General features: G+C 38.2%; 1 protein-coding gene across 1 annotated transcript in view; it reads left to right on the top strand.

Annotated features, from left to right (window-relative positions):
* LOC144980236 (uncharacterized) overlaps window positions 1-425 on the top strand; it is a 25,240-nt gene extending 24,815 nt beyond the window's left edge. The window contains exon 12 of the mRNA XM_078927843.1: window positions 1-425. This exon is cut by the window's left edge and continues 1,737 nt beyond it. The gene's annotated coding sequence lies outside the window, so the exon portion shown is untranslated.
* The last annotated feature ends 12,075 nt before the right edge of the window (window positions 426-12,500 follow it).

Genomic DNA, 12,500 nt, shown 5'->3' with positions numbered 1-12,500 from the left:
CCCTCTTAGTGGGACCTGTGCTCTTCTCTGGATGAGACTTTTAGGTGATCTCAAACTAAGTATTTTGATAGTGTGCTCTTGGAATCTACATCTGTTTCCTATTTGAACAAATTCCCCTTTGTCTTACCTTTTCTTGGATGCTTTATTTGTAATTCTAGAACTTTTTACTAACCCGTCTTCTTCCTTTTTACTGACGCTTATATGACCTTAATGTGTTGCAAGCGCCGTAAAACCCTTAAAAACAAAACAAACAAACGTTAGCTTCGCCCCTTATATATTTTAAATATTTTATGCTTTGTGAATAATATCTTTGGTGCGTAAAAAACATATGAAATTTTGTATAGAATTATATAATCAATAATGAATATCAAATGTTGTCTCATTTTACTTGACAATAAATTATTCAATGTTCATTCATACCAGAACGGTTCGTACAGTGTTTCGTTATTCACTTTTTCCAACCATTCTCGTAAATACTAGAGTCTTGTATCTGATTAAAATAAATTATCTTAAAATGAATGAGAACTTATTCATATAAACGTGACTTACTGAGTTAGACTGAGTGTTACCCAATTAACGAATAAATAAATTATCTATGGTATTGGTATTACTGTCGATGTACATGGCATATCCAAACGAAAGGCAAAAATCATGGTACAGAGCAATTGTTTTAGATTTAGCTAACAAACACCCCAGCAAAATGATGGTGAATAAGACGAATTCAAACAAAGAATAGGGTGCATGTTTGTGTGTGTGTGTGTGTGTGTGTGTGTGTGTGTGTGTGTTTAAGAGAGAGGGAAAGAGAGAGAGAGAGAGAGAGAGAGAGAGAGAGAGAGAGGGAGAGAGAGATAGATAGAGAGAGAGAGAGAGATAGATAGATAGATAGATAGAGAGAGAGAGAGATATATAGAGAGAGAGAGAGAGAGAGAGAGAGAGAGAGAGAGAGAGAGAGAGAGAGAGGGAGCGTTGGTAGGTGAATTTAAATTCACTTGACATTTCATTATTTGATAACTTTACACAACAAAATCTAACTTTTTTTGTGATCTTCTGATAATGTATGTCCTAACTTGTCTTTTGTTTAGCAGTCAACTGCGAAAATGAGTGTTTTGTTTTTGGTATCATTCTATTTGATTTATTCTCGTTTTGTTCACACCAAAAAAAAAAAAACAACAACAAAAAACAACAAAGAACAAAAAAAAAAACAAACCCCAAGGAAAACAACAACAACAAAAAAGGAAAAAAGAAAACAAAACAAAAACAACAAAAAAGAAAAGAAAACAAAAAATATCAAAAAACAAACGGAGAAACAAACAAAATAAAACATCTGTCACATAAGATAATTTTAAAGCATGCTTGAGGCTTGAATAAAATTGGCATATCGTTGAATAAATTGGTCAGTCAAAAGTGCAGGAACAGGTCAACACGTGTTGACCAGCAGCTTTGTGAGGGAGCCACACGTCATTTTCATCACGAGAGTACGCAAATGTGTGGGACCCAAAGGAGGTCATTTCGAGCATCTCCTTTAATAAATTCGCCATATACTTGTGGATGCATTTGTTCTGTTTAAACATATGTACCTGTTTTTCCGCCATATACTTGTGGATGCGTTTGTTCTTTTTAAACATATGTAACTGTTTTCCCGAATGGTTCCTAAATGCCATTTGCTAATTAAATGTATTTTATGTTCAACAAATATTGTGACATTCGATATCTTCATAACGACATTAAGTTTGACACACCCGGAAATTACATTTGTCGTGTGACAATTTTGTGATAAACGCTCATAAAGTCAAAGACCAGCTTGTTCGGCTGGGATATGCCCTGTTGATAATGGGACAACAGCATCTCCAATGCTTTGTTGGCTATTTCGATTAAAAAACGCAAACAAACCTTTAGATCAAAAGTGAGATGTATCAACTACGTCAGATAAATAAATATAAGAATAAAACAAATAAATATATTAAAAGGTAAATAAAATAAATATGAACATCTATTTATGAAACTTTGTGAAGCGCACTGAGCATGGATAATTCGTGGAAATGCGTTTAAATGTTCAAATTTATTTTGTTTCAGTAAATAAATGAAAAAGGTCCTTCATATAGAGCCGTAATTTATCCCGATAATATAGCGTTAAACGGACAAAAGCAATTGCCCGCTATCCTTTGTATATGACCCTAGTTTATCACAAAGTACTTTCTACCAGCTACCCAATCACTGCTGGGTGGACCGGGGGGGGGGGGGGGGGGGGGGGCAGAATAAAATCTCGACTGCATCGGGGATCGATCTTGGTGCTTTTGCGTGTGAAGTGAGTGCTCTACAGACTGAGCTATCGGGAGCCCCAAGTAGATAAATTACTTAAGAGAAATACCTATTTCTTTGAATAAGTAATACATAATGTGATAGTTGTCAGTAACGTGATACCCAAATGGGAAGGATTTTAAAGCTTTTTGCCCCAATCTTGAATCTTCTGTCGTCTTGAATATCGTGCACAGACCGCATGCTCTCTGTATACCACATGTTCTCTGTATTATTGTCATAATAATATTTCTATGAGGAACGTAACACGATTCTGTCCCTTGATTTTAGTTTTGACGATCATCACAAAATATCATGAAAATCAATTGAATAATTTTACTTATTTTGTTATCGCTAAAACAACAAAAAAAAAAAACAAACAAACAAACAAAAAACAACAACAACAACAACAACAACAAAAAAACAAACAAACCCAAAAAAGCCCCCAAAAACAAACAACAAACCAAACAAACCAAAAACAAAAACAAACAAAACTCTTACGCTATATAAAGCGTTGTTTCGTAAAGTGATTGTAATAAAATTCCTGAGCTCTATAAAGAGCAAAATATATCCACTAATTTTGCTCAAAGCACTTTAAAAGGAGACTCAAGCCAAGAGCAACACCGAACACATTTAGGAAGAGACATACATCCTATTAGGCACTGTAATAATTTTTGAAAACAACGGCCTCATTGATCACCTAAATGTGGTGAGATAAAATGTGAGTAAAGACACTTTTCAGTCGGTCCTATCGGGATTTGACTATTCAAGCCGTAGTCCGAAAATCAAATATCATACCACTAGATCAATATTTCGAGAAAAAAAAAGGAAAAACTACATTCTTCTTCTTCTTCTTCTTCTTCTTCTTCTTCTTCTTCTTCTTCTTCTTCTTCTTCTTCTTCTTCTTCTTCTTCTCTTCTTCTTCTTCTTCTTCTTCTTCTTCTTCTTCTTCTTCTTCTTCTCTTCTTCTTCTTCTTCTTCTTCTCTTTCTTCTTCTTCTTCTTCTTCTTCTTCTTCTTCTTCTTCTTCTTCTTCTTCTTCTTCTTCTTCTTCTTCTTCTTCTTCTTCTTCTTCTTTCTTCTTCTTCTTCTTCTTCTTCTTCTTCTTCTTCTTCTTCTTCTTCTTCTTCTTCTTCTTTCTTCTTCTTCTTCTTCTTCTTCTTCTTCTTCTTCTTCTTCTTCTTCTTCTTCTTCTTCTTCTTCTTCTTCTTCTCTTCTTCTTCTTCTTCTTCTTCTTCTTCTTCTTCTTCTTTCTTCTTCTTCTTCTTCTTCTTCTTCTTCTTCTTCTTCTTCTTCTTCTTCTTCTTCTTCTTCTTCTTCTTCTTCTTCTTTCTTCTTCTTCTTCTTCTTCTTCTTCTCTTCTTCTTCTTCTTCTTTTCTTTCTTCTTCTTCTTCTTCTTCTTCTCTTCTTCTTCTTCTTCTTCTTCTTTCTTCTTCTTCTTCTTCTTTCTTCTTCTTCTTCATTGTCATTATTATTATTATTATTACTATTATTATTATTATTATTATTATTATTATTATTATTATTATTATATTATTATTATTATTATTATTATTATTATTATTATTATTATTATTATTATTATTATTGTTATTATTATTATTATTATTATTATTATTATTATTATTATTATTATTATTATTGTCATAATCTTGTTATTGTGGTATCTTGTTATTTGGGTTGCAGGGGGTACATACAATAATGAAGCCTCTTTGTAGTTTTCTTCAAGTTACGTGTAGTTTTTAATGAGGAAGGTGTAATATAGTCGATGGAGTAAATGAGAGAGATTTGATAGGGAGGATGTATGGAGTTGTTCTGAGAGGTTTGGTGGCGAGATATTTCTTGATAATGAGGTGTAGTTTTTGTTGTTGAGAATGAGATGTGTGTAGTTGCCAGTGCCGCTATTTTGGCAGGCAGCGTGGCAGGCTTCTTGAGGCTTGGGACGAATGAAGAGGGAGTGATAGAACAAAACAAGATCTTATTTTGCGCAAGAGATATGCTGAGTTTTTTCTTCGCGCAATGCTCAGGGTCGTGATTGGTTCTAAGGAAGGGGCGACACTGTCAAATAAAGAAACAGAAATAACACACTATTAAATCTTACTATCTAATAGTTTTATTTCAATTAGGATTGCCCCCGACGTGAGTCGGGAGGCGAATGACCAATGCATGTTATATAATGGAATAGAAAATGAAGATTGGCACTCAGCCCTCAACGTAAGTCGAGTGGCGATACGGCCAATGCATGTTATATAATGGAATAGAAAATGAAGATTGGCACTCAGCCCTCAACGTAAGTCGAGTGGCGTTACGGCCAATGCATGTTATATAATGGAATAGAAAATGAAGATTGGCACTCAGCCCTCAACGTAAGTCGAGTGGCGATACGGCCAATGCATGTTATATAATGGAATAGAAAATGAAGATTGGCACTCAGCCCTCAACGTAAGTCGAGTGGCGATACGGCCAAAATTAGTAATATAATGATAATCGAATGTATCAATAAAACATGAATATTTACCAAGTAAGATAATGGCATCGAATATGCCAACATCATTAAGCATAAAAGCATAAGATATAAATCACTACCAACAATCTCAGAAGTTTGGTATAATTCTATGATGCAGGGCATCATCAGGACATTATACAGCTATAACGATTAATGACCAAGAAAGCTTGACAGACAGACCGATAACTGAGCATACAGCTAGTCAGACAATAGGTACTTATGCCTATATGTGTATCAGGTGACAGGCATATAGATAGTTGAATAGATTATTAGGTAGATTGATATGTAGCCAACTGTAATCTCATACTAAGTAATTGAAAAGGTAAATATATAAAGATGGGTACATATGTGCATAGGCAGACAGATTAGTAAGTATACAGATAGATAGGTCCGTAGGTCGGTCGGTAGATGGATGGATGGATAGATAGATAGATAGATAGATAGATAGATAGATAGATAGATAGATAGATAGATACAGAGAGATATAGATGGATAGATGGAAGGGATGTGACAGTGACAGGATAACTATACCAACAACATTAGAGTAGGCCGATATTATTTACAAATCACCAGTAATAAAGATCGTGGTAAGTTTGTAATCGTGATAAACAGATTATTGCTAGCACTCATGTAATCAATTAATTAGACTAAGTATTTTCCTCATGACAGATACAAGTTATACTGGCACGTATTCGATTTACTGTCATTACACAAAGGCATTAACAATCCACGGAAATGATATGAATAAAATAAGAAATCACGATGTCAATAATTAAAACAATAAATGCAACAGCAACAATAATAATAATAATAATAATAATAATAATAATAATAATAATAATAATAATAATAATAATAATAATAATAATAATAATAATAATAATAATAATAATAATAATAATAATAATAATAATGCTTATGACAATGTTAATAATAAAAGTTCAACATACCTGTCAAATAAAGAAACAGAAATAACACACTATTAAATCTTACTATCTAATAGTTTTATTTCAATTAGGATTGCCCCCGACGTGAGTCGGGAGGCGAATGACGTTGAAGCGAGGTGCGCCACTGGTTTTATCCTTTCTCCCCACTTAAGTGCGACGGCGCGCAGCATACCGCAAGACGAATAGAAGGAGACCATAACAGAAAGTGCTATTTAAAAAAATACAAGAAGTATGAAACCATCATACTACATACTTCCCCCTCAAGACAAAAAATCGTCCCCGATTTTCTTAATAAACTATAAGCAACTAATCCCAGATAAAGAGGAAAATATACATAAAAGATAATAATATAATAGCAATTAATAAAATAGCAATTATCGTAATGCCCATGCAATCATGTATGAGCGCTCAACATGTCCGCTCCACCTTCAGCAGTAATGAGAGGTGGCACTTTGCCTGACACCTGTGCCACCAAGGCCTGAAGCCTAACAGCCCACGCTGTGACTGCTTCATTCTCTACCTGCGACGCGATGGCAATCTTTTGCAAGAGATCGGAAGAAGGCAAAATATTACCATAAAGTCGATCAAGACTTTGAATGATCGCGTCGCAGGTCACTTCCTCCCCCATCTGAAGAATGAGGTCGGCCGGTAGCCCTTTTAGAGAGCGTCTCATGGCCGCCACAAGGATGCGTTCCGAGAACATATGAGAGCACTGGAGGTCTTTAACCTCCAGTTTCCATTGCAAAAAGGAACAATGAGAAGGGGAGCCGTCATCCCCGGAAAAGGTGGACAGTCGTGGAGCGTCAGCTCTAACGGCTGAGACATTGACAGGTTGCTCCGTTTTCTTTGTTTCCTGCACTGCATTGAGCAATTCCATTCTTTGCTCATTCGACAGAGCAGCGATGCCGTCGATCAAATTCTGAATCGACTCAGCCATATTACTAGAGCGTTGGAGATAGATAGACAGATAGATAGATAGATAGATAGAGAGAGAGAGAGAGAGAGAGAGAGAGAGAGAGAGAGGGGGGGGGGGGGGGAGAGAGAGAGAGAGAGAGAGAGAGAGAGAGAGAGCGATAGAGAGAGGGGGGGGGGGACAGGTAGTGAGACAGAGAGAGAGAGAGAGAAGGGGGGGGGGGGCGGTGGAGTTGTAAGCACTGCAAAAGTGATTAACAATATGTGATGAGTAAGTGACGGGGAAGAGGGAGTGGAGGGAGGTAGGAGGTGGATGAGGGGCGCGTAGAATGGTGAATGTCAGTACACAGTAAAATAAAATTAAGAAATGAACAGCCAAAAGGGGAGAAAATCGGAATGCGGAATTCCAACTAAGCCCCTAAACAAAGAAATGCATTTTCAAAAGTCACACTTCGTCTCTAACAAAAGAACAACTAAGTCCACTAAGTCCTGTCTGAAATTGATAGCAGGCAGGAGAAAAGGGGAGACAGAAGGGCTTGTTTCCGGATTTACTTGGAATCCAATACTTGAGATATCTGATAAAAGCAAAGAGAGGAGTTGTTGAATGTCTGACACCTAACCCAGTCAGCGAGTCTTAGTGTGCGCAATCAACCAGAAAGTATGACCTAACATTAACAACTGTCTTCCAAAAGAAGGAAAGATGGAAACGTATTATTATTTCCATTTACTTGGAGGTTACGTTCTACTGATCATAACATACAAAATGATAAGTGTTCTGAGCACTCATGCTGTGAGTGAAGTGCTTGACACACGCAAACATATGTTATAAATTTCATGATACTGCCCACAGACCAGAAAGGTACAAGTCAAAATAAACATAAACAAAATCACTATAAAATTTGCGTGCATGGACAAAGTGTCAAGAACAAATAAATGGAGCTGTTATAAAATGAGCATAGTGAAAACATGTAACGGAAGAGAGAAAAAATACAAATTAAAAATTCATAATAATAAAAGCAAACAAACGAGGTAAATATTCACGTGGAGAGGGGACGAGGAGGTACTCGAGGGGGTGGGGGGGGGGGGGGGGGGGGGGGGGGGGAGGGATGGAAATATAAGTAAATAATTTACACCAAATATGTCTCACCACTCGGTTGATCAGACCGGGCAGCGAAACAAAAGGCAAAAGAAATGAAATACAATGACACGTTAAAACACACAACAAAAAATGAAAGGAAATATAAAATAAAATTATCAGGCCTGATGTAAAGAATGTTTCTAAACATAATATTTTCACTGTTAAGAGAAAATACGATTAACACCGCACATCGGATCATTCACTTCATTTCTTTGTCTCAGCGTGGGTTGTCATCACTGTTATCTAGTGTTGGGTTATTTGATCGCTTTTACTCGATCGACGACCGAGCGCCAAGCCACGAGTCAGTGCTCGATCTCAATGCCGGAAGAGCGAGTTAGTAAAACGATCACTCGATCGTAAAACGATCAGGCGGGTTGTGAGCTTGAGACGATCTTGACACGTGAGACGAGCTTGAGACGATCAGGATTCGAGCGAGCGGAGGGGTAACGAGTGTTTCGAATCATTTCAAATTCAAACGATCACAGTTTGCCATCCGATACCAATCGCCAATGTTTGCACACGGTAGTCTGTGGTTCTTCCACAGCCCTCACTCCTTGTCAGATGTTAGTGTGTCTGGGTGGCAGTGGCAGGGAAAATCGGTGTATCACGCGTGTGTGACAAGACTTCATTAAACCTACTAAAGTTTGACTATCACACACACACACACATACACACACACACACACACACACACACACACACACACTAAGGCTATTTCTATGACACACACGCATCCCTCTATCAATGAACACTCCTACAGTAGTGCGGCTATGTGGTCTAGTCATGACGTAACTATAGGTAGTACTCTAGTCGACCATGGGTCTCGTGCATTATAATGGTCTAGTGGTATGACACCCGCTTTGGGATCGGAAAGTCCTGGGTTCAAGCCTCGCGCTCGGTGCATAGTTGAGTCTTTGGACAAGGCTCTTTACTCACATTCTCTCACCGTACTCAGGTGTAAAATGAGTACCTGGCCGTTAACAGCGTTGTCTTTGTCTGAAAAATTGTAATATCGCCTAACAGGCGGCATGTCCCGTCCTTCATATTAAATGTTGCTGTTGACCGGGGACCCCTTTACAAAGCGCTTTGATCACATTTAGTGGATATTGTAAAGCTCAATTTTTTAAAGTAAAACATTAGCTTTGAATATGGAATGTTTCAATTTTAGATGCCTGTGTATTCTTTGTTAGTTCCCATCATCATCATCATCATCATCATCATCATCATCATCATCATCATCATCATCATCATCATCATCATCATCATCATCATCATCAGGGGCAGCGGTACGGTCTTTGGTTGGCACCCGAAAGGTACCGAGTTCGATCACCCGCCGCTGAGTGGTCTTGAGCAAGTCACCTTGCCCTAACTAAATTTGCGGCGCTGCACTGCGGCTATCGCTTGGGTTATTCCAGTCTTCCCTTAGAATAGACCCGAAAGACGAATCTCCCCTATGGGATGAATAAAGGGAATTGTTTAATTTATTTATCATCACCATCATATCAGCGGGATCATCATCATCACCACCACCACCACCACCACCCTAATAATAATGGATAAAATAAATATCAACACATTTCAATGTAATAATCAATCTAAAATCAATCAGTGCTCCTAAAAGACCCTTTGATTTCTTTGTCTAATTCGTTCCATACTTTTGGAGTCCCGACAAAGAAAGATTTTCAGCTAACTATAGTTTATATATGGGAATATTAATCAGTCGTTTATATTGGAATCGGAGTTGTCTAGCAGGTGTATTAGTTCAAAGCGCATTTCCAAGGATTTACCATGCTCAATGAACTTCACAATATTTAATTTAATTTATTCCTCCGGCACGCCATATCGACCATACATCCATTTCGTACAGTAGGTACCGATCGCTGTTTGGAGTCTTTTGTATTAAAGCTCTTTACAATACCCGTCATTGCTTATAAGATAAGAATACATTCACACCTGAGTCAAGTGCCTGACACACGGACTTAACGTCTGGATCACAATTTTTAACAATCACTGTCACTCATCCGGCCATTGACAAGGCTTGATTTTGTGACAAGAGACACCGTACCACTGAGCGACCGAACAAATAATCACCATCTGCGCCATCGTCATCATCATCATCATCATCATTATCATCATCCTCATCACAGCAGTAACAGCCAGCAAAACCACAATCATCATCTTCGGGTCCGGTCTATCCGTGTGGGGGGTGGGGGTGGAACCTGCTAAAGTATTTCATTTTTTAAACAGAAACACGAGAATCATCATCATCATCATCATCATCATCGTCATCCATTGTCGTCGGCATCGTTATCATCGTGTCCGGGCAATCCGTGGGTGTCTGGGTGTGGAACCTGCTAAATATTATTATTATCTACCTACCTAATAAAAACACACCATCCTTGTTCATTTATTTTTCAAATAATGAAATGAAAGGCACGACCTTTCCCGCACACACAAGAGGCGATGACGACCAGTGACAAATTATGGGAGGTGGGGGCGGCCGACAACTTTTGGCGCGACATAAATATGAAATGTTAAGGTGACAGCGGGATGATGGTGGTGGGAGGGGGGGGGGGGGGAGGTCTCAACCCTTCACTATCAACAACTGTTTGATGGCGTGTGTGTGTGTGTGTGTGTGTGTGTGTGTGTGTGTGTGTGTGTGATGCGACGAACGATCATAATCAAGGCTGCCAGACAGCCAGATTTCTTCTTGCCCAAGTAGTCAAATAGACCCCAAATAGCCAAACACCACAAGCATTCTGACTCCCTTGAAAAACTCATTTGTTTTGATTAACAAAACAATCGACTACAGTTGGATAAACTTATCTTTTCATTTTTTTTAAATAAAAGATTTTTTTTAAAATGAATAATAATAGAAAAGCGTTTTTTAGTAACCAATTTTGAACTTGGCCATCTGGCAGCCCCCATCATAACAAGCTGCAGACTGCAGTCAAGCCAGCCACAGACATAAGAGAGGGAGGGGTATGTGAAGTTTCCTGTGGCAAACGAGTTACTCGTGTTTTTTTTTTTCAAACGAATCACTGCTCGATGACGTCACTGACTCGAAACCCGCCCGAAACCGACTCGATTTTAGAGGACTCGATCGAAAACCCGCTCGATTTGATCGTTTCAAACTCGACCCAGCACTACTAGGGTTGTCATCGGATGCCCTCTCTTGGTTGCTATGCAGCCAACATCGCTATCATCTATTGCACAGTCAAAGCGGTCCTTATTTTCACAGTGTCGGGCCTTCCCATACGCTGGGCGCCAATGTAATAATCTTGTTATTGTGGTATCTTGTTATTTGGGTTGCAGGGGGTACATACAATAATGAAGCCTCTTTGTAGTTTTCTTCAAGTTACGTGTAGTTTTTAATGAGGAAGGTGTAATATAGTCGATGGAGTAAATGAGAGAGATTTGATAGGGAGGATGTATGGAGTTGTTCTGAGAGGTTTGGTGGCGAGATATTTCTTGATAATGAGGTGTAGTTTTTGTTGTTGAGAATGAGATGTGTGTAGTTGCCAGTGCCGCTATTTTGGCAGGCAGCGTGGCAGGCTTCTTGAGGCTTGGGACGAATGAAGAGGGAGTGATAGAACAAAACAAGATCTTATTTTGCGTAAGAGATATGCTGAGTTTTTCTCTCGCGCAATGCTCAGGGTCGTGATTGGTTCTAAGGAAGGGGCGACACTGTCAAATAAAGAAACAGAAATAACACACTATTAAATCTTACTATCTAATAGTTTTATTTCAATTAGGATTGCCCCCGACGTGAGTCGGGAGGCGAATGACCAATGCATGTTATATAATGGAATAGAAAATGAAGATTGGCACTCAGCCCTCAACGTAAGTCGAGTGGCGATACGGCCAATGCATGTTATATAATGGAATAGAAAATGAAGATTGGCACTCAGTCCTCAACGTAAGTCGAGTGGCGTTACGGCCAATGCATGTTATATAATGGAATAGAAAATGAAGATTGGCACTCAGCCCTCAACGTAAGTCGAGTGGCGATACGGCCAATGCATGTTATATAATGGAATAGAAAATGAAGATTGGCACTCAGCCCTCAACGTAAGTCGAGTGGCGATACGGCCAAAATTAGTAATATAATGATAATCGAATGTATCAATAAAACATGAATATTTACCAAGTAAGATAATGGCATCGAATATGCCAACATCATTAAGCATAAAAGCATAAGATATAAATCACTACCAACAATCTCAGAAGTTTGGTATAATTCTATGATGCAGGGCATCATCAGGACATTATACAGCTATAACGATTAATGACCAAGAAAGCTTGACAGACAGACCGATAACTGAGCATACAGCTAGTCAGACAATAGGTACTTATGCCTATATGTGTATCAGGTGACAGGCATATAGATAGTTGAATAGATTATTAGGTAGATTGATATGTAGCCAACTGTAATCTCATACTAAGTAATTGAAAAGGTAAATATATAAAGATGGGTACATATGTGCATAGGCAGACAGATTAGTAAGTATACAGATAGATAGGTCCGTAGGTCGGTCGGTAGATGGATGGATGGATAGATAGATAGATAGATAGATAGATAGATAGATAGATAGATAGATACAGAGAGATATAGATGGATAGATGGAAGGGATGTGACAGTGACAGGATAACTATACCAACAACATTAGAGTAGGCCGATATTATTTACAAATCACCAGTAA

The sequence above is a fragment of the Berghia stephanieae genome, chromosome 1 (genome assembly GCF_034508935.2).
Source record: "Berghia stephanieae isolate SIO BIC M18660-M18661 chromosome 1, UCSD_Bste_1.3, whole genome shotgun sequence".
NCBI classification, from domain to species: domain Eukaryota; kingdom Metazoa; phylum Mollusca; class Gastropoda; order Nudibranchia; family Aeolidiidae; genus Berghia; species Berghia stephanieae.
This window is presented reverse-complemented; position numbering and strand designations above follow the sequence as displayed.